General features: G+C 39.9%; 1 long non-coding RNA gene across 4 annotated transcripts in view; it reads right to left on the bottom strand.

Annotated features, from left to right (window-relative positions):
• LOC103351421 (uncharacterized) overlaps positions 1-25564 on the bottom strand; it is a 107794-nt gene that overhangs the window by 77242 nt on the left and 4988 nt on the right. For all 4 annotated transcript variants that reach the window (XR_007911115.2, XR_007911117.2, XR_007911116.2 and 1 more), the window contains exon 2: positions 23855-23999. This is a non-coding gene — a long non-coding RNA (uncharacterized lncRNA). The remainder of the gene's footprint in view (positions 1-23854; positions 24000-25564) is intronic.

Genomic DNA, 25564 nt, shown 5'->3' on the forward strand with positions numbered 1-25564 from the left:
GTAACTAAGATAAAGTGATTTGCTGCTAAGACATAACAGTCAGATGAGTCTCTGAGAGCACATTGCATTCTGTTGTTGTGAGTAAAGAATTAACAGAGTGCCACATTTCTTCTTAACAAGGATAGAGTACTAATAGACCATTTTCTGCAGAGAATAACCAATTTTATCCTAGAGAAAAAAACCCAATGACAGTCCCTGCAATTGATAAATCTCCAAAATCTTTTTGTAACATTTTGGAATATTTGATAAATTTTATGTCAAATTAATTGGAATGAAGCAAGAAGAAAACAAGGATTTGTGATTTCTTGACCAATCAGTTGTTTTCGAATAATAAATTTTATTTTCCTTCTATGCATTCCTAATACTTCTTAGTTGATATTTATTCACTTTGTTCTACTTTTTAGGTGGTTGATGGCTAAGTGCAGTGTCCCTTATGGGAAAATATGTTCTAAAAATCAAAACCACAGATTGTTGGGATATGTTTGTAAGTATACAGCTGCTGTGTTTTCTTAATGAAACATTGATTCCACAGGAATTTAAGTGAACTTCTTTTTCAATGTCCAATTGGAACACTGGTTACTAGAGAGACTTGTAAGTAGCCTTCTTTGACAATCAATGCCTAGGAAGAAGACTAAAGAAAATCACATCTTCATTACAAATACTAAACAAGTATTTCAACTTCTAGTAATATATTTTTAATATATCCATGACCAAAGAAATCCTCACTTCAAAATTGGTAGTGTCTTTGGATTGCCTTTGATTCACAATTGGCTGGATTTTTTCAGATTTTTCTGAACAGAGGATAGTACTGAGGGAGACCACAAGAGTAGAACTACCTACCTGCATCTTGCTCAGTCCATAAAGTCTCAAGTTCCTCAGTCACTGAGGTTCCTCAACCATTGAGGAACAGTGTTTTAGTTCTTAGCATTTTAATTAGTGTAGGGTTAAGCTTATGACGACAAAACAAAGTATGTCATTATAAGAATTAAAAGAATGAAACAGGAAGGAGGGAGGGAAGGTAGGAACATGGGAAGACAGTATCACTATGCTCCTAAGTCTGTATATGAAATACATGAAGTTTGTTCACTTTGTATAAATAAAAACATTGAAGAGAGAAAATGGCAGGTAAAGGAGAAGGGATTTTCTTAGCCCTGGGGATGGAGATTAGGGCCCAGTGTCCAGCTTCAGCTCTGCTTTTCCAACAGTTTAATTTCCTGTTGTAAATAATAAATTATTATCCCTCCATGAGTGTTATTCCACACCTAACCATTTAGCTTCTGCTACCATAAACACAGATCAGATAAGCAGGGTTTTTTTTTTTTGACTTGTATACCAGTAACTGTAAATTCTGATTTTACTACAATATTGTGGAGTCCCATACACAAACTCAGAAAGCTGCTTCCATTTACTCTATTTCAATATTGCTGTACCATATTGTATTTTAGTATCTTCAGTGGTGCCAGAACTCTCATATTTACAGACTTGCACTATCAGATATTTAAGGCTTCTCTCCAAGAAACCTTTCTAATGTCAACCAACAAATACTGATGGTGTCTTGTTTGATCACTTCATAGTATCAATTTCCAAAAGGCACAAAGACAGCATTTCTGCTATTATGGATCTTATAGCCTATGCAGTGTGGCTGCACAACCTCAAATTTGTACTGCCAAATGGAGCACAAGGAAGAGCTAAGCATATCTCCGCATGCATTGATTCAGCCAACATCAGAGATTACTGACCCAGACACTTGCTAGATCTGTTGGCCACGTTACGGAATTAAACGTAGCAAACTCTGCCTTCCTTCAATTGTCATTCTGATGAGCAAATATTAAATTATCTATGAAGGAAATATAGCATCAAGTTCTTGTAAATGAGCAGTCCTAACTACTGCACAGGGAAGTTTCCACAAGACAACCAGACTGAAGTTGTGCATTTTATTCTGAACAATGGGAATAAATGAAGCGGGGAAGAAAGAAGGCAATACTGGGAAGAAGACATAGTCTGGATCCAGAGGAGAAGTAAGTTTGTCCATTTAAGAAACAGAAGACAAATGTGAATAACATGTGCTTTGAGAAAGCAAGTTCGGTGACAGAAGTATGAAGACAGTTAGGGATTTTACAGAACAGCTCAAATGGGACCCCTCACAGGTCCATGGCAAATATTTTCCCAGGGAGAAGTGAGCAAGTTTGACCTTCTCTTATCTATAATTTTTCTGGAGGCAACACCAAGCCTGCAAGTGGTTTATAATCACTATGAACATTATCAGTTAACATTATCCCTCCTAAATCTTCAAAATCCCTTGGAAAAGCCAAATATGAGAAGCTATAAATTCTTCGGAAATTTGAGTTGTTTGCTTACAAGCCTCTATGTGCTTTCCACGTTAAGTAGTATTCTAGACTATTTTTCGGATGGACTTGGGAACTTCAAAATTCATGCTTGGTGGGGCTGGTGTTGTGACACAGCTGGTTAAGCCATCATTTGTGACATCAGCTTTCTATATCTGAGGGCTGATTTGAGTCCCTGGTGCTCCTCTTCTGATCCAGTTCCCTGCTAATGCACCTGGGAAAGCAGAAGGTTGCTCACGTACATGGGCCCCTGCCACCCACATGGAGGACCGGATGTCAGTCTGGACTTGTGGCTTCAGTCAGACCCAGCCCCGGCTGTTGCAGCCATTTTGGGAGTGAACCACCCAATAGAAGATCTTTCTGTGTTTCTTTCTCAAATCTGAAAAACTGTGCTGTCTTGCATTTTGTGAAGTTTACATTCATAATATAAAATTGTTAAAACTCAACGTAAAATATGCCACAGTTGATTCAGACTTCCTTTTAAAGATCACGTGCAACAGTGAAGGAAAAAGAGACTTTCCTATTTAACTACTTATAGTCCATTCCAGGTAAGAACAAATGCAAGTCTTTTTTTTTTTTTTTTTTTTTTTTTTTTTTTTTGACAGGCAGAGTGGGCAGTGAGAGAGAGAGAGACAGAGAGAAAGGTCTTCCTTTGCCATTGGTTCACCCTCCAATGGCCGCTGCGGCCAGCGTGCTGCGGCCGGTGCACCGCGCTGATCCAATGGCAGGAGCCAGGTGCTTCTCCTGGTCTCCCATGGGGTGCAGGGCCCAAACACTTGGGCCATCCTCCACGGCACTCCCGGGCCATAGCAGAGAGCTGGCCTGGAAGAGGGGCAACCAGGACAGAATCCGGCGCCCTGACCGGGACTAGAACCCGGTGTGCTGGTGCTGCAAAGCGGAGGATTAGCCTAGTGAGCCGCGGCGCTGGCCACAAATCCAAGTCTTAATAGCTGCATCTTCAGATTGTTCTTCCCGGAGCTCTGCACAAGCATGTCAGCATTTGGAGGAAACACAATCTTGACATTCTGCCTGAGAATGTAATATTTGACATCTGAAACATCATTTAAAGTAGTCGTTTGATCTTAGTTTCAAACCTAATTTGCAGTGTGGCTGAGAGTACTTTTGTTTGAAGGCATCTGTGTGTCCCCTGCCATGCCCTGAGTCAGCCCAAGTTATTTGGAAGTTCAGTCACAAATAAGCAAGAACCAGATTCACACTTACTAACATAGAGCCATATACACTCATATATATTAATCCATATGCATATATATATATACACACATATTATAAAGTTATGTAATACATGTAACAAAGCCCATAGGCCAAACATAGTTGCAATTATGTCAGCCCAGCTCCCACGGGTACCTGGCGTTCAGCAGCGATTACTCCCACCTGACATCCGCATGATTCACACCATGAAGCAGACTCTCCCACTTATAAGCACACTTCCGATATGAACCCTATTTGCTCATTACCTTTCAAATCATCTTGTTCAAGAGACTAGGCAATCATAGCTGCTACTTACTTAGTGTTTGCTTGTGTCAGACATTGGGCCATGCACTTTACAACCACTATTTAGTATTTACAGCAACCTTAAAAGATATGTAATATTCCCTCTTTTTCCAAGCAAATAAATAAAGGCTTATACAAGTTAGTTCCCCAAGGACACTTATGTGGAAAAAAAAAAAAAGGCAAAGTCTTAGCAACTGGTCCAGCCTGATTAGAGAATGAACTTTCGAAAGTGTTTATGGGCTGGCGCCACGGCTCAATAGGCTAATCCTCCACCTGAGGCACCAGCACACCGGGTTCTAGTCCCGGTCAGGGCGCCGGATTCTGTCCTGGTTGCCCCTCTTCCAGGCCAGCTCTCTGCTGTGGCCAGGGAGTGCAGTGGAGGATGGCCCAAGTCCTTGGACCCTGCACCCCATGGGAGACCAGGAGAAGCACCTGGCTCCTGGCTTCGGATCAGTGCAGCGTGCCAGCCGCAGCGCGCTGGCTGGAGTGGCCATTGGAAGGTGAACCAATGGCAAAAGGAAGACCTTTCTCTCTCTCACTGTCCACTCTGCCTGTCAAAAAAGAAAAAAAGTGTTTATGAAACAGATGGTGATGGAGATGCAAAGTGCTGGATTTGCGATCAGTTGGGATTGGAATGCAGTCCTAAATTTATCCCATGTCCCCCTAGTCAACCACCCAACCTAGAGGTGAGCCCTCTTGTGGATCAGTTTCTCCATCTGGGAATAGGGCTTTCTGGTAAGTTTAATTATCTAGTAATAAGGCAAAAAAGTTGCTCAATTTGAAGTTTGTAGTTACAGCAAGTTTAAGTAAAAGGTATTTTTTCTTGTCCAATTGCTTTTCTATAACTTAACTAATGTTCATGAGGGACTGGCCATCAACAAATCCCAAGCAATTGGAAAAGCCTGCCTCTGGTGACAGTGACTTCATTTCCAGTGTATGTTCATCATTATGCACTTTAAGTTATCATATGAACTGTTTAGGGTTTAAATATGGCTTGTATCCCATCAGTTGCATTTTAATTTTTTGAACTGGAAAATAGGTGTAAGTGAATCCATGAAATTTCTTGTCTATTTTGCCTATAGAAAAAATTATACGGTTAGTCCTCTTAATGTCTTATTTTCAGACAGAATATTATGCTTTGTATTCATGTGTTCCGTTCTCACAGGTACTCTCTCACAAGCAGCCAATACCCCCTCTTACACCAGTGCTTCTCTGGATTATTGCAGTCAGAGTCTGGAGTGGTCCTGCCATCCAAGGAGGATAGGTGCATCCTGATACACAGGTGTGGTACCTTCCTGTTTACGTTTGTTTCTCTGTGGTACGAAGCCAAGGATAAAACCATGAGATGGAAGAAAAGCTTTCTATTCTCACTTCACTTTCATACATCAATTCGACACTTCTGTGCATTTAAATTTCACTTTTCTCTTGGAATAGAAGTAGTGGATTTGAATACCGTTTTCCTTCCTGGGTGATCTTCTACAGTTTCATAAATTCTTATGTAAAAATATCTATGTGTAATCTGCAGAAAAGAATACTCAAATTCCCAGAGGCCTCCCATGTCTTAGTGTATGAAGCAAGGGAAATAATAAACTTAATAAGTGTATAATAGGAAGGGACCTATAAAATTTTGTAAACCAGACTTCTGACTTAGAAATAAGAGACAACTTTTCAAAAATTGTCTGGAGCTGGTGTTGTGGCACAGTGGATAAAGATTCTGCCTGCAACACCAGCATCCCATATGGACAATGATTCAAGTCCCTGCTGCTCTACTTCCAATGCAGCTGCAGAAGAAGATGGTCCAAGTGCTTGGGCTCCTGCCACACACCTGGAGACCCAAAAGAAGCTCCTGCAGACATCTGGGGAATGAACCATCAGATGGAAGGTCTGTCGCTTTCCAATACTCCCTCTCAAATAAATGGATCTTTATTAAAAACTTTTGTCCAAAGGGCCAGCGCTGTGATGTAGTGGGTAAAGCCGCCGCCTGCAGTGCCAGCATTACATATGGGCGCCAGTTCGAGTCCTGGCTGCTTTACTTCCTATCCAGATCTCTGCTATGGCCTGGGAAAGCAGAAGATGGCCCAAGCCTTTGGGCCCCTGCACCTGTGTAGGAGACCTGGAGGAAGCTCCTGGCTTCAGATTGGCGCAGTTCTGGCCATTGCGGCCAACTGGGGAGTGAACTAGCAGATGGAAGACCTCTCTGTGTAACTCTTTCAAGTAAGATAAATAAATCTTTAAAAATTTTTGTCAGATTCTGAAGTCTACAAATTTTCCTTCCCAAACTCACTACTTAATGCAAAGCTCAAGGGCTTTTTATGTCCCCTGTGTGACACCCACAATGCAAGCACACCAGTTTTAAAGACATCTACACATACATGCTTATTCCAGCATTCACAACAGCTAAGAAATTGAAACAGTCTAAGTGTCCATCCATTGATGAGTGGCTACAAATGTGGTACATGTATATAACAATACTATTCAAGCCATAGAAATATGCTTTCTTATCACTTTGAATACTACATGTATAACTGTAGATCATTAAGTTAAATAAGCCAATCAAAGACAAGTACTACATTATCTCACTAATATGCAGAATGTAAAAATGTCAATCTGATGAGAATATGATGGTGGTTACTAGAGGCTGGGACTAGTAGAAGGGAGGGATGAGAGAAGATTATTTCATTGGTACAAAGTTACAAAGGTGTTAGATGTTTCCATGTTATGCATATTTTGTTGCAATAGGTCATAATATACTGTGTATTTATGCAAAAAAAAATCTGGGAGGTGGTGTGGTAGAGCAGGTGCAGTCATTAATTTGGACTCCCATATCCCAAATCAGAGTGCTGGTTCATTCCAGGCTACTCCGCTTCCAACCTCCTTCCTCAGGAAGTATCAAAGTACTTGAGTCCCTGCAACCCTTATGGAAAATCCTAATAGAATTCCTGGCTTTTGGCTTTGGCTTGGCTCAGCCTCAGCTGCTGCTGCCCTTTGGAGAGTGAACCAGCAACCAGAGAAAGAGCAATCATCTGCCTAATTAATTTTTAAAATGTTGAAAATAGGATTATTTTCATAGGAAAGAAACAATGAATGTCTGAGATAGAAATGTTTACCCTGACGGGCCACTATACAATGTACACATATATCCAAGTAGCATCTTGTACCCCAGAAAAATTTCTGTATGTCAAGTTTTTATAAAATATAATATGTAAAAGTTAAATATTCGAGAGTATGGCGAAGCCACCACTGCTGATGCTGGTATAGCACATCAGGCACTGGCTTTAGTCCCAGATGCTCTGCTTCTGACCCAGCTCCCTTCTAATGTGGCTGCAAAAGCAGTGGAAGATGACCCAAGTACTTGGCCTCCTGCCACCCTTGTAGAAGACCCATTTTGAGTCTTGGGCTCCTGCCTCGGACCTTTCCCAACCCCTGATGTTGCTGCGTTTCTGTGGACTGAATCAGCAGATTGATGGTCTCTGTCACTCTGCCTTCCAAGTCGATACATCTGTTACTTAAAAATGTGCCTTCCAAGGAACACACAGCTTCTGAACTGTACTGTGAAATGTCCTTCAATGCAGACCTTGCCTGATGATTTATCCAAGCAAGCGAGATACTCGTATCTGGAAATTTCTATATTTGCTCTGGCTGTCCACATGGCTAGTCCACCTGTGCCTATTGGTAAAATTGAGTTGTGGGAGAAGTCCATATTCAAGTTATTTCCCTATCCTTTCTACTCAGAATTTCTCTTCTTCCCATTCCCTCCACTTTGACACATTTGTAAGGTCCTCTAAACTTGGCATAGCAAGTTGAAATCAAGTGCAAGAGATTTACACCATTTGAACTGCAGTGGTTTTGCTATTTGTCTCTTCCTATCCAATAATTTTTTTTGAAGGCTGAAACTTTAAAATAATGTACTTCCTTTGCTAGCCTAGTTTGAGGTTAGTTGGGGGCCTGAAGTAGGCCAAAGGTATATCAAAGAGGCAAGAGGAAATGAAGCAAAGGAAATTAAGTGTGGTCAGTAGTAAGGTAGGAAAGATAAGCAAGAGGTCTGTAGGAGAGATACAGGAGAATCTATTCATCCCATGTTTGAGCATCAACAGGAAGATGACCTCTAGAACAGTGACCCTAGCTTATGATCTGAAGGGCACCAACCTGAGCATTGAGGCCAGCAAGCTGAATGTGGCTAGGGAGAAAGATGGTCATCTATGATGCTACTGGGATCCTTAATGAATAAGCCCTAGGAACTTCATCTCTAGGGGGAAAAAGACAATTTTCTATGTCATTTTAAATTGACAGATTTAAAGTTAATTAACTTAATAAAATTAATTCCAGCTAATATCTTTCTGATTCAAGTGCAATGTATGCTTGATGTCTTCTGCCTTTTGTTTTTTACGATCCTTTAGTTTGAAGTTCATAAGGAAACTGTTGTATATGCTGCTTAATTTCTATTAGTTGGACAAAGTTTTAGATGGAATAAATGAAATTGAACTGTGAAAAACATGTGAAATACTTAGATTTTGAAATATAGAATTTACATATTCTGCAATTGTGCTAGAAGTATACAACTTTGGTTTAGATTTTAAAAAGTTAAGGAAAATTAGCACAATAAGAGAACTTGAACAAGCAATACTATGTCCCAGAGCTATTGGACAGAAACATACTGTATTATAAAGTCATGTTTTAAGTCAGGCTAGATATACCCAGGTTTTCATTCAACCCTGACATTTGAGTCAGACAGTCTACAAAGCCTGCAGTTAGTATGTTGGATGGACTAAGAGTAGCATTAACATGGCTACATGAGAAGGCACACTTATTTCTACCTGACATTCAGCACCAGCATTCTAAGGTTTGGAGATCACTAAAGCAATCAACAGCCATGTATCTAAACCATGACTGTTGCTTTCCTTTTGTTAGCTATTTGGCTCCAACTCCTTCTTTGCAAAGTGTTGTCATTAGCTGAAAAATGGTAATGACTTCACCAGTTTTCTGTGATCAAACTCATTTTTAATGTGAGTTCAGAAATAGTTGCTATATTGTTTGAGAATCTGATGAATTGAAAGTGCTATCATTTAATGTTCATTCACTACAGTAAGATTTTGCTCTAAATATTTTTCGATTTGGTATTTGTTTTGTACAACTTACTTCCAGGAATCTTACTGAGATATGCCTAGCAGTGGCTCCAAGTTGTTAATTGGATACAAAGAGCAAGGTTCACTATTGGATTAACATTTGAAAGTATGCATTATTTTTGACAATGTGGCCTGGTTAAGTGGAAGTTAGGGGGAGTATAGTTAGTGAATTGTCCACAAATACATTGCATCCCGGGAACTGGGCTGTTTTCTTGCTGGTAGACCTCATTGTTTAATTGTTTTCATTAGTACATCTACTGAGGCTGAAAAATACACAGCGTATTTCAAAATGCCTTCAGTTTTTAATTATGTCAGACTAATTTGCTTCAATCCTAAGGTCAAGTCAGAACTTGACAATGTTTTCTTAGACTGTTAAGAACAAGTTCATAAAAGTCATGGAATGAAAGTACATATCCTTGCATCATTTTTTAATAAGTTGTTAAAATCATTTAAAGTGCTACTTTTTCTAGTTGTGACTTTTTTTTTTTGGCAGGCAGAGTTAGACAGTGAGTGAGAGAGAGAGAGAAAAGGTCTTCCTTCCCTTGGTTCACCCCCAAATTGGCCGCCACGGCCGGCACTAAGCGGGCACTACGCCAATCTGAAGCCAGGAGCCAGGTGCTTCCTCCTGGTCTTCCATGCAGGTGCAAGGCCCAAGCACTTGGGCCATCCTCCACTTCACTCCCGGGCCACATCAGAAAGCTGGACTGGAAAAGGAGCAACTGGGACAGAATCCAGCGCCCCAACTGGGACTAGAACCTGGGGTGCCGGCGCCGCAGGCAGAGGATTAGCCTAGTGAGCCACGGTGCCAGCCAACATTTTTCAAATATACTTATTCTACTCTCCCCTCTCTCCTAACTCTAACTTTCAAATAAATAAATCTTTGAAATATCAGTTTTTCAAGACCTTGGAGTGCTGTGCTTGAAGTCTATAATACTCACCATACAGGAGGGAGCTATAAGAGCTTCCATTTTATAGTCTTGAAAGGGGAGGACGAAAGTCTTTACAAATCTCATTCTGCAAGTGACTAAACCATGATTCAGATGGGGGAGTTTAGTTATTCCATAAGCAAGCTTTTCCCTCTGTACAATTTGACACACACATTACCCCCCACCACACACACACACACACACACACACACACAGATGGCTATAGTACTGACACTAGTTTATTCAAAGAATGTAAAAAGGAGGAGTACATGCTAATTGGATGAGTTAAGTCAAGCCAATGAATCCAGCAACTTTCCTCCAAATCCCCATGTTGTGGGGTCTGTCACAGGGAACAATTGTAAGACATGCTTATGAGCTCCAAAAGGAGGCACTTCTTATGCCTTCATGGCAATGTACTAGAATCTGAAAAAGTCCAGCGTGGACAGGACCAGAGACTGAACCTGTTAGTTGCTTAAAAATGAGTATTCACAATCCAAGAACTTTAAATTCATTTCTAGTATTATACATGGGTCTTATTTTCCATCTGAGTTTATAAATGAATGTAGTTCAAGATGGGTTAGACCCCACTTAACTATTTTTTAAAAAACTCTAATATCCAAAATAGAATCCCATTTTTATTTAGGCATTAAAGATATTATAAGGCTGAGATGAATAAAGATTTGGGATGGAAGTAAATTAGGCTTGAAAAGGACAACCTGAGAGCAGAAATAAAAAGCAACTGGAACACAGTGACTAGGACACAGAGGATACCCTCCAAGTGTCTGATAGATGACCAAATACGTGAGAATAATCATATACTGAACAATTGCTTTAAGTGTATGATTAGTTACAGCAACATCAAAGTTTATTGGGCCTTGACAAAATGCCATAAACTGTCTTCAGGTTTATCATCTGAAAATATTTTCATTCTTAAGAAAACAAAGCAGAAAAATCCTGTACTGAGTCATATACTAAAATACTGTTTTTCCATAAATACTATCGAAAATCACTCCTGGGGCCTGCACTGTGGCATAGCAGGTAAAGCTGCCACTCACAGCGCCAGTATCCTACATGGGCACCAGTTCAAGTCCCAGCTGCCCACTTCCAATCCAGCTCTCTGTTATGGCCTGGGAAAGCAGTGGAAGATGGCCCTCACATCTGTGTGGGGGACCCATAAGAATCTCCTGGCTGCTCGTTTTGGATAGGCCCAGCTCTGGTTGTTGCAGCCACTTGGGGAGTGAACCAGCTGAAGGAAGATCTTACTCTCTGCCTCTGCCTTTCAAATAAGTCTTTAAAAAAGTCACTCCAGCAGTTATTTCAATTTACAATTGTGAATAATCCCTAGAAAATACTTCAAAAGGCGATTTCCCACTTGAGGATAGACATGAGAACAGAGAAACTTTTTGAAACGCTTGGATTTTCCCTTTGTAAGATTTTAGAGAAAAACCCTTACATGTACATTCCAGAGATGAATTATTTGAGTCTAAAGATCTTTGAGAACTAAATTTTTCCAAGACTGTAGTTTTAGTAACACTGGTTTTTAAAAATAAGGAGGGGGGCAGCACCGCGCCTCAATAGGCTAATCCTCCGCCTGCGCTGCCAGCACAAAGGGTTCTAGTCCCGGTTGGGGCGCCGGGTTCTGTCCCGGTTGCTCCTCTTCCAGTCCAGCTCTCAGCTGTGGCCCGGAGTGCAGTGGAGGATGGCCCAAGTGTTTAGGCCCTGCACCCCATGGGAGACCAAGAAAAGCACCCGGCTCCTGGCTTTGGATCAGTATGGTGCGCCGGCCGCAGTGTCCTGGCAGCAGCAGCCATTGGAGGGTGAACCAACGGAAAAAGGAAGACCTTTCTCTCTGTCTCTCTCTCTCACTGTCCACTCTGTCAAAATAAATAAATAAATAAAAATGAGGGGTTTCTTGAGTCAGATTTAAGATCTTTATTTTAGTGGATAAAGGCCAGTGACTTGCATAAAGTAAATTAGTCTCCCTGGTACAGCAAGTACATAATAGAAAATATAGCTAAGTAAGACAATGTGGCTGCTTATCTGAAAAACAGCTCATCTTTGTCAAATTGTTCATCTAGCTTTTTTACAAATTGTGTTTGTGGCAGAAAAGGAGAGGAAATGTCAAAACCAAACTTCTCTAGTCAGCAACTTGTTTGAAGAATGGAATTACTTTTACTTCAAATACATTATGTTTGCATTAGGCTTAGATTGTAATGCAAACAGAAGATACATATTTCATGTGAAATTTATTCACAATGAGAAATGTAACATTTAAAAAAAAAGATTTACTTATGTGAGATGCAGAGAGAGAAAGGTTCTCCACCCGCTGGTTCATTCCCCAGAAACCACAACAGACCGAGCTGGGCTATTCTGAAGCCAGGAGCCAGGAGGTTCTTCTAGGTCTCCCATGCAGGTGCAGGTGTCCAAGGACCCTGGCCATCCTCCATTGCCTTCCCAGGCCATAGCACAGAGCTGCATCCAAAATGAAGCAGCCGGGACTGGAACCAGTGCCCATATGGGATGCTGGTACTACAGTGCCACCCCCTCCCCCAATTTTTTTACTTCAATACTTTTCTGGATCAGTCATAGTAAGCTAACAAATCTGTTCCATTTGCAGAAACATTAACAGATGCTTGATGGAGTATTGTTTATTCACAAGATACTTTGTGAGCTAAGAATCGAAGCTATTTGGTGACTCCGTACTCCCAAGACCTATGGTTCTAGCCATCGAGGGACCAAAATGAAAGATGATTTTATAAAGTCTAGCAAAAATCAAGGTTCCCTAACCTCTGCTGTACAAACCCAAGGGTTATTTACTGATGGAATCCATACCCTTCTTACAACCACCCTTAGGATTCTCACCCACATTCTCATTGTATTAGGAAAGCGGTTGTGTAGCCTGCTCCCATATTTGTTTTCAAATTGTTCTCAAAAGGTCACTTTTGTAACCATGGAGTCTCCCTTTGTAATAAGTCATGGCATTATTTCCCATATGGCTTTTTTAATAGTATTTTAGGAAGGTTTAACACATCCCAGATCAGAATATACCCATACTAACGCATCTCAATTAGCACATGCCCAATACCTTTCCATGGCCTGCATTAGCCCACCCTATGTTCACTAAGGTTCCATGTTAGAACATTTCCCATGGTAATGCACATTGAAAGTTAGCACTTGTCTAAGTTAATGCAGTCCCCCGCCAGCCTATGCATAGTGCATGTGCCATGTTAATCATTGCCTAAATTAATGCCTATCCCAGGTTGCTGGGTTTCACTTTTGGAGCAGTGGAAGTATTTGAATACTCCTGTGTTTTACATGAATAGCCGAATTATCACTAAAAGCTCTGGGAAAGTCTATACAATGTTGGGATTTTTCTCTAAGTATCTAATGTGCTTCCGTCAAAGTAGAACTTCAAGAAATCTAAATCTAAAATTTGTCTGATTATCATACCACTTGCCAAATAAATGGGCAACATTGGTTATGTCCTTTTCAAGTTCATTTACTTCGTTTTTCTGCGTCTAAAGTTTGATGAAGTCAATTTGGTCAATGTCATTGTAATGTGTTAAAATGTCTTTAGGTTTCATACATGCTATGTTGGACTATGAGATCTGTTTTCTCCCCAGTTTTTGTTTGATATCCCCAAGTGTCCTGCTCTGGATAGAGAAACACCTATTGACTAGAGGCTGATTTTAGGATAGTTATTATTCAAGGAGATGATTATTTTACTAAGTCATCCTCCTGACCTGACTGTATCCACAAAGACAGAACTTTCATCATTGCCACTCAATTCCTCCACTTGGTTCAGTTTCAAGGGAGAGCCCAGTCCTTGACACTTCCCACTCTGCAGTCTTCTTTACCTCCAGCTTGTCTGTATTATGTGCCTGTGTGAAGAGAATTTGATTGAAAGTGGATTCTTACTGCTCTATCCTGCCTACATGGAATACTATGGTTTCTGGGGCAGCTGTTTTACCAACATCAGCAGGATTCCTTTCAGTGGCTTCTCTCTGATGTTCTAAGATTTTCTCCTATCAAAGACACAAAGGCAAACTGTTTACTTTTTAAAAATAGCATTCATCTACAGGGCAGTTAAAATTAAAACAGCCTGCTACTGGCAGGAAAAAGATGGACATGTAGACCAATGGAACAGAATACAAAATCTACAAGTCAATCCATGCATCTACATCTAACTTTAACAACAGCAGCCAAAAGTCAATCCCTGGAGGAAGGAGAGTCTGTTCAAATGTTTTACAAATAATCTCTACATGCAAAAATATGAAGTAACACCCCTACTTAGCACCTTACACACAAATCCACTCAAGGATCAAGGATGCAAGTCTATGACCCGATTCCATCAAATTACTAGAGAACATTGGGGTAGCTCTGCAAGGCATTGGTATGGGCAAAGAATTCTTGGCAAAGATGCCAGAAGCATAGGAAACCAAAGCCAATATTGACAAATGGGATTACATCAAGTTGAGAAGCTTCTGTACTACAAAATAAACAAAGTGAAGAGGCAACTGACAGAATGGAAAATATTTGCGAACTGCACAACTGACTTATGGTTAATATCCAGAATTTAAAAAGTGCTTAAACAATCAAGAAATGGGCAAAGGATTTGAACATGTGTTTTTCTACAGAGGAAATTCAAGTGGCCAACAGACACATGTGAAAAAATGGTCAGGATCACTAGCCATCAAGGAACTGCAAATTAAAACCATAATAAGGTTTCAACTCACCCCAGTTACAATGGTTCTACAAAAATCAAATAATAAATTTAGTGTGAATAAAGAAAAAAAGGTACCCTCATCGATCATTAGTGGCTGCATCAGTTTACATTCCCACTGTAGAAGACAGTATGAAAATACCTTACAAAGGTGTAAAGTCAACAACAGGAGTCACTGTGCGCTTACTCCTCATGTAGGATCTCTGTCCTTAATGTGCTGTGCATTGAGATTTAATGCTATAACGAGTACTCAAACAATATATTTCACTTTGTGTTTCTATGGGGGTGCAAACTGTTGAAATCTTTACTTAATGCATACTAAACTGATCCTCTGTAAAAAAAAAAAAAGAAAAAGAAAAAAGAAAAGAAATTATCAATTCCCAACTTGACTCTCACTGGGATTAAACATGACAATAGGTCTGCTCTGATTTCATCATCATTTAAAAAAATCATCTATTATTTTTCACTTTATGTTTCTGTGTGGGAGCAAACTGTTGAAATCCTTACTTAATGTATACTAAGCTGATCTTCTGTATATTAAGATAATCGAAAATGAATCTTGATGTGAATGGAAGGGGAGAGGGAGTGGGAAAGGGGAGGGTTCTGGGTGGGAGGGACGTTATGGGGGGGAAGCCATTGTAATCCATAAATCGTACTTTGGAAATTTATATTCATTAAATAAAAGTTTAAAAAAAAAGAAAAGAAAAAAAAAGAAAATACCTTACAAAGGTGAAAATAGATCTACCACATGACCCAGCCACCCAACTCCTGGTAATTCTTCCAAATAAAATGAAATCAGCATTTGAGAGTGATCTTTACCCCTCTGTTCATTGCAGTTCAGTTCACAATAACTTACATATGGAATCAACAGATGACTCAATAAATAAGTTATGGAATATATATGCTATGGGATACTGCTGATATAAAATAATTGGAATCCTGTCATTTGCAAAAAAAAAAAAAAAAAACTGGGATATAACTGAAAGTCATTATCCTTAGTGAAATAAGCCAATCCCAAATAACAAGTACCATATGTTCTCTCTGATCTATGAGATCTATGATAGTAGAGAACCTAAAATATATTGTATTGGAGTAAAAGTTATGATTTGAGTTCCAATGATTGTTTGCAGCCTTGTCTCTTCTGTTGAGCTGTTTTCTTCTTCATATCATTTGCTGAACTCTTTTACTGTAGAGTTAATCTTATCAGTAAAGTGAACTGAAAGTAGATCTTCATAAAAAAACAGAAGAGGGAGGAGGAACATAGTCAGTGATGACAGTAGGGAGAGAAATATCACTATGCCCCCCAAATCTGTATATGTGAAGTCTAAATTGTATAGTTTAAATAAAGTTTGAAAAATAATTCTTATATTGCAAAAAACAATGTCAAAGATGAAGCAAGGAACAGCAAGTTCATTTGAGTATTTAAGGCATAAGCAAGTGCAATTTTGGTGAGGCTGACTTTTTCCCTTAAAGGACAGCATCCCAAGTTAGGGGTTGTGGCCAGAATCAATTAGCTATGTGAGTTTGTGTGATTTATGCTGGGGGAGTGCTCAAGAGATAAATCAAGATAATAAAGATGCAAAGTCACTGGTCCTGCGACTCTAGTCCTCAATCTTCTTGCCCCTCACAACTATACCTCATTATATTTTGTTCATTTTTCAGTGCGCCAGCTCAGAGGCCATCTGTAACATGCAGGCGTATGTGAGGATCACATCATCAGAATCTAGAATCTGATAAGGAACATTTATGAACATCAGAGTATCAGGTGATCAATTAAAAGGCAGAAGATGGGTAGAACCAAAGGTTTGTTATCATGATCACCAAGAAACCAACCGTAACTGAGATACTGAGCAACTGAAACCTCAGTAAATCTCAATTTCCTCATTTTCAAACTGGGAGAAATGACACCTACTTTTCAAGGTTCTTATGAAGATTGAGGATAATAGGCTTATGCCTATAAACAATATACTATCATGTTGATTATGTAAGAAATTAAAAACCCATCCAACTATGCCAATAGCAATCTCCAGATTTCAAAGCATTGCATGATGCTGGAATGGGGACAGGTGTGCTATTAATAGTTTTCCAGATAGGATTCTCCGTGATAAGGGTAGAAGAACTTGCATTATGGCTACATGTTAGAAGCTCATTCCTGTAGCTGTGAAAGGATGACAGTGTGGATTTACTTGCAAGAGCTTTATTGTATATGGTTTTGGTTACTCTATCAACGTTTACATTGCTTAATTATCTTATTTTCTTCATCTCCTTTTTGAACATGAAGTTCATTGTAAAGATTTAATTCTAACAGCTTGGTAATTATTACAGCCTTAGTGTTACCCCAAGCTATTATTAAAACTATTTCATGTAAAACTCAAGTCTCAGTGATAACCCATGGCATCCCCATGGTTGCAGCCAGTCTCTCTTCCTGGACTCTTGCTTTTTGTTTTTTGCCTAACTGAAAAGACTTTGATTCCCAAAGTCTCAATTCTTACACTACCAGCAATCTACAACAGTCAGATACAGGTCTCCCTCCTTAGCCCATCATTATGTCCTTCTCTCCTACCAGCTTGAATGCTTTTGTTTTCAAATCAGAACAGGAAGGGATAGTTTTAGAAACAATGTTTTTCTATGAATTCACTCAAGACAGCTTCTTGCAGTGGGGTGTCTATCCCCATGCCTGGAATTCCACCCTCCCGGCTTTACTGCTTTGTATTTGGTTAGCTTTATGTATTCTGTATCAGAACCCTTAGAGGAACACTGTGCAAGAACATTCCTGCCTTATTCCTATCTAAACTCCAGGTAATATCCTAAGTCATTTCACGGAAAACATGGAAATTAGTTACTGGTTATCATGGCTCTCTTTTTATAGATATGTTGAATTTAAATTCATCCATACCCTAGTTGTTTACAAGCTCAAAAAGCTCCATCACTAGTTTTGTAGTGTGTGTGTGTATACATCTATATGATTAGTTTTCATGTAGTAGAGTTTCTTTAGTCAATGCACATCCTCAGTATTATATGCAGGTCTTTTAAAAAAAATTAAGCAGTTATAGGCAGTGGTCCCATTAAAAACAAATCAAACAGCTAGTATTTGGAGATCCTATGTAGAAATTGCTAACAATATGGGTGCAAACTTGGACAACTTCAGTTACATGAAAAAATTGCTGATGGCTTATTATGAGAGGTGACTTTTCTTCCTGGTGCAGATACAAGTTCATTGCATCGGCATGCCAACTCCAAGGTACAGCTGGGTATTGCTTTGAAGATGTAGAGATCTCAGTGTCCATCTAACAATGTCCTGTGAATATTGACTGATGGGCAGAAAGGAGGTAGAGGGTATATTGAGATGACTGTCTTGTGCACCCTTTGGAGTCCCATGCCCTTTGAGGATTGAAGCCTAACTCCTTTCAGCAGATACACATACCCTATCCAATTTATAGTCCTGAGATTTGGAGTAGATGTTTGTGGTGGAGCAGTGACAGAGTAATGATTCAAAGATCCTTTTCAACTTCCTTTTACTGGCTAATATTTGTCTGTTCCCATATTTAAATAGCTATAAAATTATAAAACATTGAGAACCAATTTTTTTGACAGGCAGAGTGGACAGTGAGAGAGACAGACCGAGAAAGGTCTTCCTTTTCCATTGGCTCATCCCTCAATGGCTACTGCGGCCAGCGCACCGCACTGATGCGAAGCCAGGAACCAGGTGCTTCTCCTGGTGTCCCATGCGGATGCAGGGCCCAAGGACTTGGGCCATCCTCCACTGCCCTCCTGGGCCACAGCAGAGAGCTGGACTGGAAGAGGAGCAACCAGAACTAGAACCCTAAAACCCGGTGTGCCGGCGCCTCAGGCAGAGGATTAGCCTAGTGAGCCGCAGCACTGGCCAAGAACTTGATCTTAGAACTCATTGGTTGTGCTTAACCAAGTCAGGGACATGATCTTTTTATTTAGACATTAAATTTTAACTTCAAAACTTGAATAAAATTAGGTTTATGACAAAACGTGTTCAATGTTTGTATGCACTGTGTAATATTCCATCTAGGTAAATTAAGGTATCTCTTCATTTTTATTTAAAATGGTAAAAACATCTAAAGTTGATTCTAATTTTTATAGATGATACATTGTACTTTTCTAGATGATATACAGCAGAGATACTATTTGATGAGCAATCTATTAAATTTTCTAGTCCTACTCCAACAAAAAATAGGTCCCATTCCTTCTCTGAAGGGCATCTCTTTTAAACTCATCCTCCACATTGAACTCAAGCTTTGTCTGCATGTCAAGTAGCCTAACCCTGTAGAGACCTGCCCCTGTGTCTGCTCCAGTAGTACTACAGTATGTCTCAGTTCCTTAAGCAGGAAATTCTTTAATTAGAAAGAGAGAGACATTGGGAATGGCAAAAGGAAAAACAAATTGCTGTCACTATTTAAGATCCCTACACTTTCCAGAATCATGATGATGCTTATTAATCCAATCACAAGTTATTTTAAAGTGATCACATCAAGAGTATGCTCTCATTGAGGAACAATTTAAACGTTATTTTTCAGGTCACATTCTGTAGTGTAACATTCACCCATGGGTACAATGCCACAACAGTGATCCAAACTCCCAGGAAAATAAGCCCCCCAAAAAGGCCAGTTTTGTTCTCTTAGCAAACTCTGAGCAACAAAAGTTACCAAAACAGGCCCTGGGGAGGTTCTGCTGCTTGGTTGGATAGCAGCACCCACAAGGCAACCTGGGTCAGAACAGATGCACGAGGGAGTTCAGTGAATGAAATAAAAACCTTTGCTTGAATAAGCACGTATCTTATACCAGTGTTGCTAAAGTATTTCTTTATCAGCCTGATTGACATCAGTTAATGCATGCTAATCTTGGTGTAAAATTCTCATTTGCATGTTTCTTTGAATATGGCAAGAAAAATTAGTCATTTTGTGAGCATACTTACCAAACCCCATTTACTGGTTTCCAATATTTTAAAGCTTTGGTAAAGCATTGGTCCAGTGCTGAACAGAAGTTCATTCTTTTCTGGAAGATTTTTCTGGTAATAAAACCTTTATTGTCCTTCATTTCCATTTAGAAATATTAAGAACTTTTAAAACTTTAAACATAAAATAAGCTTGTAACAAAACACAGATCAGTAATTCTCCTTGATGGGAGAAAGTCCTTTTGAATGATTTGGATATATTTATATTAGTGTTTCTAGGTGATGTATTTATACTGATACTTCTTGGTTTATTAAAGTTTCCACATTATCTACTGATAACCAGTTATACAGAATTATTCTTACATACACCAGCCCTTTTCTCCCGTGTTCTCCTAATAGGTTGTATGAAATATTTATCTCAATTATATGATCATTGCATGTATTATTCTATGTCTTTATTATATGCCTGTTCACTAATTACTTGTGTTTCTACTTTTCTGTTAGTCACTAAATACTACATAGTGGATTATGAGGTTTCTTCCATAGAAATGTTTTGCATTTCTTAGAATTAATGCCGATAAAGTTCCACTTACAGTCTGTACTTATTTGTGTCCTTACTCTCATGTGGCAATCAGGACTTTTGCTGTTGTATTATCCCTTTGATGTGGTTAAGTGTTTCAGAGAATTTATAACATCTTTTGTTTTCCAAGAGCCTTTGATCCTATAGCTTCCATCCTAGATATTAGATGACATGTTTATTCAACTAGCTTTCGAGTTACTGTTTTCTGAACGCTTTTTCTTTGATTGTTTATTGCTTTCATTTTGTTGGGGAATATCCTCAATAGCATTCTCAGAAAGGGTTGAGGAAGACAAGGAAACAAGTCAATCATCACATCTGTCAGACACTTTTCATATATTTGCACTTGCTTGGCTTTTGGCTAAGGTATATAGTTCCATTTTGAAATTATGTTTTCCTCATAATTTTATGGAAGGTATGGATCTTGTGTCTTTGGCACCCAGGCTACTTCTAAGAAGTGCAGCAGCATTCTGATTTCCATATCTTCCTTCTGTCATGAGCATTGTGAAATTCTCCAAGTATCTTTCGAGCTTTGGATAGAATTGCATTCAATATGCTAATAGTAAACAGCTTTAATCTGGAAATTAGGGTCACTTGGTTTTCAGAAGCTTATAAAATGTGATGAAAACACTGATCCTTCATATGTTCATTGGGGGCATACTTCCATTTACACATACTCCTTCTTGGTTGAGCAAAGACATTGTTTGGCATAATTGCCATGGGTTCAAAAATTCTTTCCTTACTCCCCTTTACAACATACTATACCCCGCTCCAAGTGGATGCCTTTTTGAACCCCTCTGCCTTTTTCTCTTTCACTCATTCAAATCCAGTCATCAGGGCTGGGCTGAAATCATTTGCTCCAGGAAGGCCTGACAATTTCCATTTCTAAGTCTGTTATTTACTTTATCATGTCATTTGAACTTCACATTGTAAAACCAAATTTATTTTTATATATATGGCCATAGGCACAAGAGACTATAGAACTATTAGCTTTTCTGTGGGGAGCAACTTGGACTAGACTAAGTTACTGGAATTAAGACTTATTCTATGCATCTGCTCTCCCACAATATGGCGCTGGGAGAGGAGGAAACAGCTTCTACACAGCTGCCTCCAGTTCAACCAACAAGCTGCAGGACCTGCTCCTGATTGGAGGAGAGCAGCATACTCGGCGTGTGGGTAGCAGAGTTGGGATTGGTGGAAGAGGACTATAAAGGAGGAGAGAGACAACATGCACCAGGAACATCTATCTGAAGGAACACCTGTGCAGCCCCCGAGAGAGCTGGCCGGCAGTGTGCCGCTCCCCCGCGGAAGTGGGGAAAGTGGCTAGGGGGAACCGCCCTTCCACGGAGGTGGAAGGGACGGTAGCCAACTCGGGAAGAACCAGCAGCAAACCCGGGAAGGGCCGAGCAGACAAAAGAACAGCGCAGGGTCCTGTGTCGTTCCTCCACGAAGAGGGGGAGCGACATAATGGTGCCGTGACTCGGATATGAAGCCTAGGCAGGGTTTAGTGTCGTTCCTCCATGAAGAGGGGGAGCGACATAATGGTGCCGTGACTCGGATATGAAGCCTAGGCAGGGTTTAGTGTCGTTCCTCCATGAAGAGGGAGAGCGACACTTTTCCTACCCAATTCCATTTAAATACCTTTGGGTTCTATCTCCCCTGCCTACCTTCATCTTGTTCTACAAGACTTCAAGTTTGAAGTATACGGATAACGATGACATAACAATTTTAATAGGTTAACACTTTAGCTTTCTGGAAACTTAGTATCTTTAAGCCACTGTCCTTTGAAATCTTTCACCATTCAAAACATCTCCTAGACATATTCTTTCCAACTTTCCAAAGGCAAAGTATTCCACTGGGGCTGGTGTTGTGGCACAGATTAAGCCACCATTTGTGATGCCCACATCCCTTATCAAAGCACCAGTTTGAGCCCTGATAACTGCTTCTGATGCAGCTACTGGCCACTGTGCCTGCAAAGACTGAAGGTGGCCAATTACTAGGGCTCCTGGCACCCATATGGAAGATCAGGATGGAGTTCCAGGCTCCTTCCTTTGGCCTGGCCCAGCTCTGGCTGTTGCTGCCTTTTGGGCAGTGAACCAAAAGGTAGAAGCTCTCTACACCTCCACCCCCCACCCCTTTTCTCTGCCTTTCAAATACATTTTTTCAAAAAATATTGGAAATTATTTGGAAGTTTTCTGGAAGAGAATTGAGTGTTCTAAATAAAATTTATAAAATTAAGCCTTTACTTCTCATGGTGATTGAAATAAAGGTATGCTCCAGAAAAAAGGAGTTTAAATCAATTTTTATTGTGCTCACCAAGTTGCAAACTTTATTTTCCTTTCAGCACACTATAGATGCTATAAACCATGTCTAAGTAGGAAGGAATTACTTCATTGAATGTTTTAGATCAAACTAAGTTTCTATCCAATCTTATGAGTGCATTTTCGTATAAATATATCCTTAATCATAGCTTAAGAAAATTCATCTCACAAAATAACCAGACTGCATTAATTTCTAAGTAATGGAATATTTTAAAAACTCATCCAAAAATGTTCAAAGTTGAGGTCGTTACATATTCTACTTGTATTATTTTTTAAGCATTCAATTGCATTGTAATTATGTGGAATTTTTTTTAGTAGTTTAATACATGAAGTGATTGTCAAATGCCCAACTCCCAATTCCAGGCACATTAGAAGAATATGTAAAGTGACAGCTTACCAAGAACAGAAGCCTTCAGAATGCCACTTGATCAAGAGTTGGAGAATCAGCCTTCTGAAGGTCAAGTCAATACAAAAATCAAATACGAGGAAGTATATGTATGTGTGGAGGGGCGTGATATGGAGCATGGAATTATAGTTAATACATGATATGTTGGAATATAAATGATATGATAGATAAGATGCCAAGTTCCCAAATTTCATTCATGGCACAACCTCACTTTCATTCGAAGGACTGGGGACTCTGCCAGAGAAGGAGGGGGTTACTTTTGTATATGAGTAATAAGAATTAAATGCCAGATTTTTGGTCTTATATCTTAAGTCCAAGTCCTATTGATTACCCCGCCCCCCTCAGTAAACTTAGCAGGGAGGAGACCAGCATGCTAGAGGGGAAAGTCCCGCATTGGGATATCCCCAAGCAAACACCCAACACTTTTGTCTCATGTGTCTCTTGAGAATAATGTTCAAGGTAGCCCAGAAAACATACTGGGAAAATAATCCTAAAAGAAGAAAAGATTGACTAATCATGGTTACCAACTTAGAATGGTTTTTAAGTACAGATTAAAGTACTGAAAGGCAACAGTATTATCCAATATTCAATGTGGTGGATGGAGGGGCAACGATAGACATCCCTATTTGCTTCCCAATAATTTTGAAAAATTAGGTAACCTTAAAAAATCTCCCTTGAGATCCCCTTTTAAACCTTGATTTGAGAGCTCCTTTTACCTGTTTGTATCAGTAAGTGCTCAAAGAAGCAGAACCAGTGAGAAATTTAAAGAGTTTAACTTCGACATGAAACCACACTTGACTGTGGGAATTGGTTAAGCAATCTGTCACTTTCTTCTTTGCCTTATGACCCCACAATATGACGTCAGGAAGTCGAGAATATAAAAGGGCGGGGAGAGGGAGAGCAAGCTGAACCCCAGAAGCGCCATTTGGAGCCCAGGACAATCAAGTGGAACACACGTCAGTTTCTCTTGCTTCTGATCTTAGTGGAACAGACATACCACGGAAGCCGGAGCCCTTTGATGCAGTTGCTACTTCGTGTCTTTATGGTGCATCAGCAGCTCGGGGACAAGACCTGTGGTCCGCTCAGTGACTGCCACTTTCCTCCACCTTCCAAACTTCACACAATCCCGTTGCCCACACCAACTGGAAACATACCAGAAATGGAGTTCTGGGAACTGTAGCCACCAGGTTATGCTTACATAGAAAATTGACACAAAGCCATAATACTGATATTCTTGAAAACTCAAGACTGGGAAAACTTATTCAAAATGAAACTTCATTTTTAAGATTTGAAAATCAGAGAGGGAGAAACAGATAACTTCCCATCTGCCGGCTCACCCTCTAAATGGCTGCAACAGCCGGGGCTGGGCCAGGTCAAAGCCAGGAGTTTCTTTCAGGAATCCCGTGTGGGTGCAGGTCTCTACTTGGGCTATCTTTGGGGGTTTCCCAGGTGCATTAGCAGAAAGCTGGATGAGAAGTGGAGTAGTCGGGACTCACACCGGCACCTGTATGGGATGCCAGCACTGCAGACAATGACTTAACCCACTGTGCCACAGCATCAGCCCCACAAACTCCATTCTTCACCCCTCAGAACAGTTAAGTCACTAAAGGGAAATCACTTGTTCAATTACATTTCTAGACTGGAATGACTTTGAAGGTCAAACTGTCTCTTGCTCAAAGTTCCTTCAATAAAGCATCACATACTTGCTGACAGTGATTGTCACCATGTGAAAATCTCCCTTGGAAGATTTGAGGGATCAAATTGGGGCATTTGTGGATTCCATATTTCTTTAGTCAGAAGACAGGGCCTGTAGGTAAACCTTGAACCTTCACAGCAATGCATTCTATAAAAATCTGGACCTTGACCAACACTGATCAATCATATCCCACTTTGTTCCAAGTCAGTGTCAGTATGCCGATTGTGCAAGTCCTTTTGTACTTTTAAAAATGTGTTTCCTTTGATTTTAGTCAAGTTTCTACTGACATTTTTTTTTACCTTTAAGTCTCAAATACTTTTCCAAAGTTAATGCTGGTTAGTGCCTCATTCAGGACTAGAGCCCAAGTCACGGATTTCAAGATGTAATTTAACAAACACACGGTAAGCACCTCTTCAATGCCAGGTTCTGGGTTAGGCATTGCAATTACCAACACTCACAAAATAGTCTGGCTCGTGAAGAACTCGAAGCATGTCAGAGAGTCAACTTTGTAGTCGGCATGGTATCTGAGAAAACTGAGGTCAGAACCAACTGACTCGATTCCAGAGGAAGAAGCCATTAAATGCAGGCAATCACCAGGAAATCTGGTGTACTAGAATCAGTCACTCCAGCTAGCAATGGTATTTCTGGCTATTAGCCAAGAGGGGACAGAACTTTAAATGTGTTCTGGCTTCAGGGAAGAATGGGTAGAGGCACAAAGTCCTCAACTTATTGAAATAGGGAAGGGGTGAAAGGAAGGCCCCCCCCCAAAAAAAAACAAAGATACAGGTAGGTTAGTGATCATGTGCCTTTAGATTGTCATCAGTAAATCAGTATCAATATGAATACTCACATGTAGACATGTTCCTTTCTTTTACAAGATGTGGTATATTGTGAATTGGGTTGAAGGCCAGGAAGGAGAACTATTAGGCAACAGCTTAATTTCCATTACTGTGAGAAGTACACCTTGACCTTAACTTTAACTCTGCCCAAACAATATTCCCAAGTTGTACT

This window comes from Oryctolagus cuniculus, chromosome 15 (assembly GCF_964237555.1).
Source record: "Oryctolagus cuniculus chromosome 15, mOryCun1.1, whole genome shotgun sequence".
In the NCBI taxonomy this organism is placed as follows: domain Eukaryota; kingdom Metazoa; phylum Chordata; class Mammalia; order Lagomorpha; family Leporidae; genus Oryctolagus; species Oryctolagus cuniculus.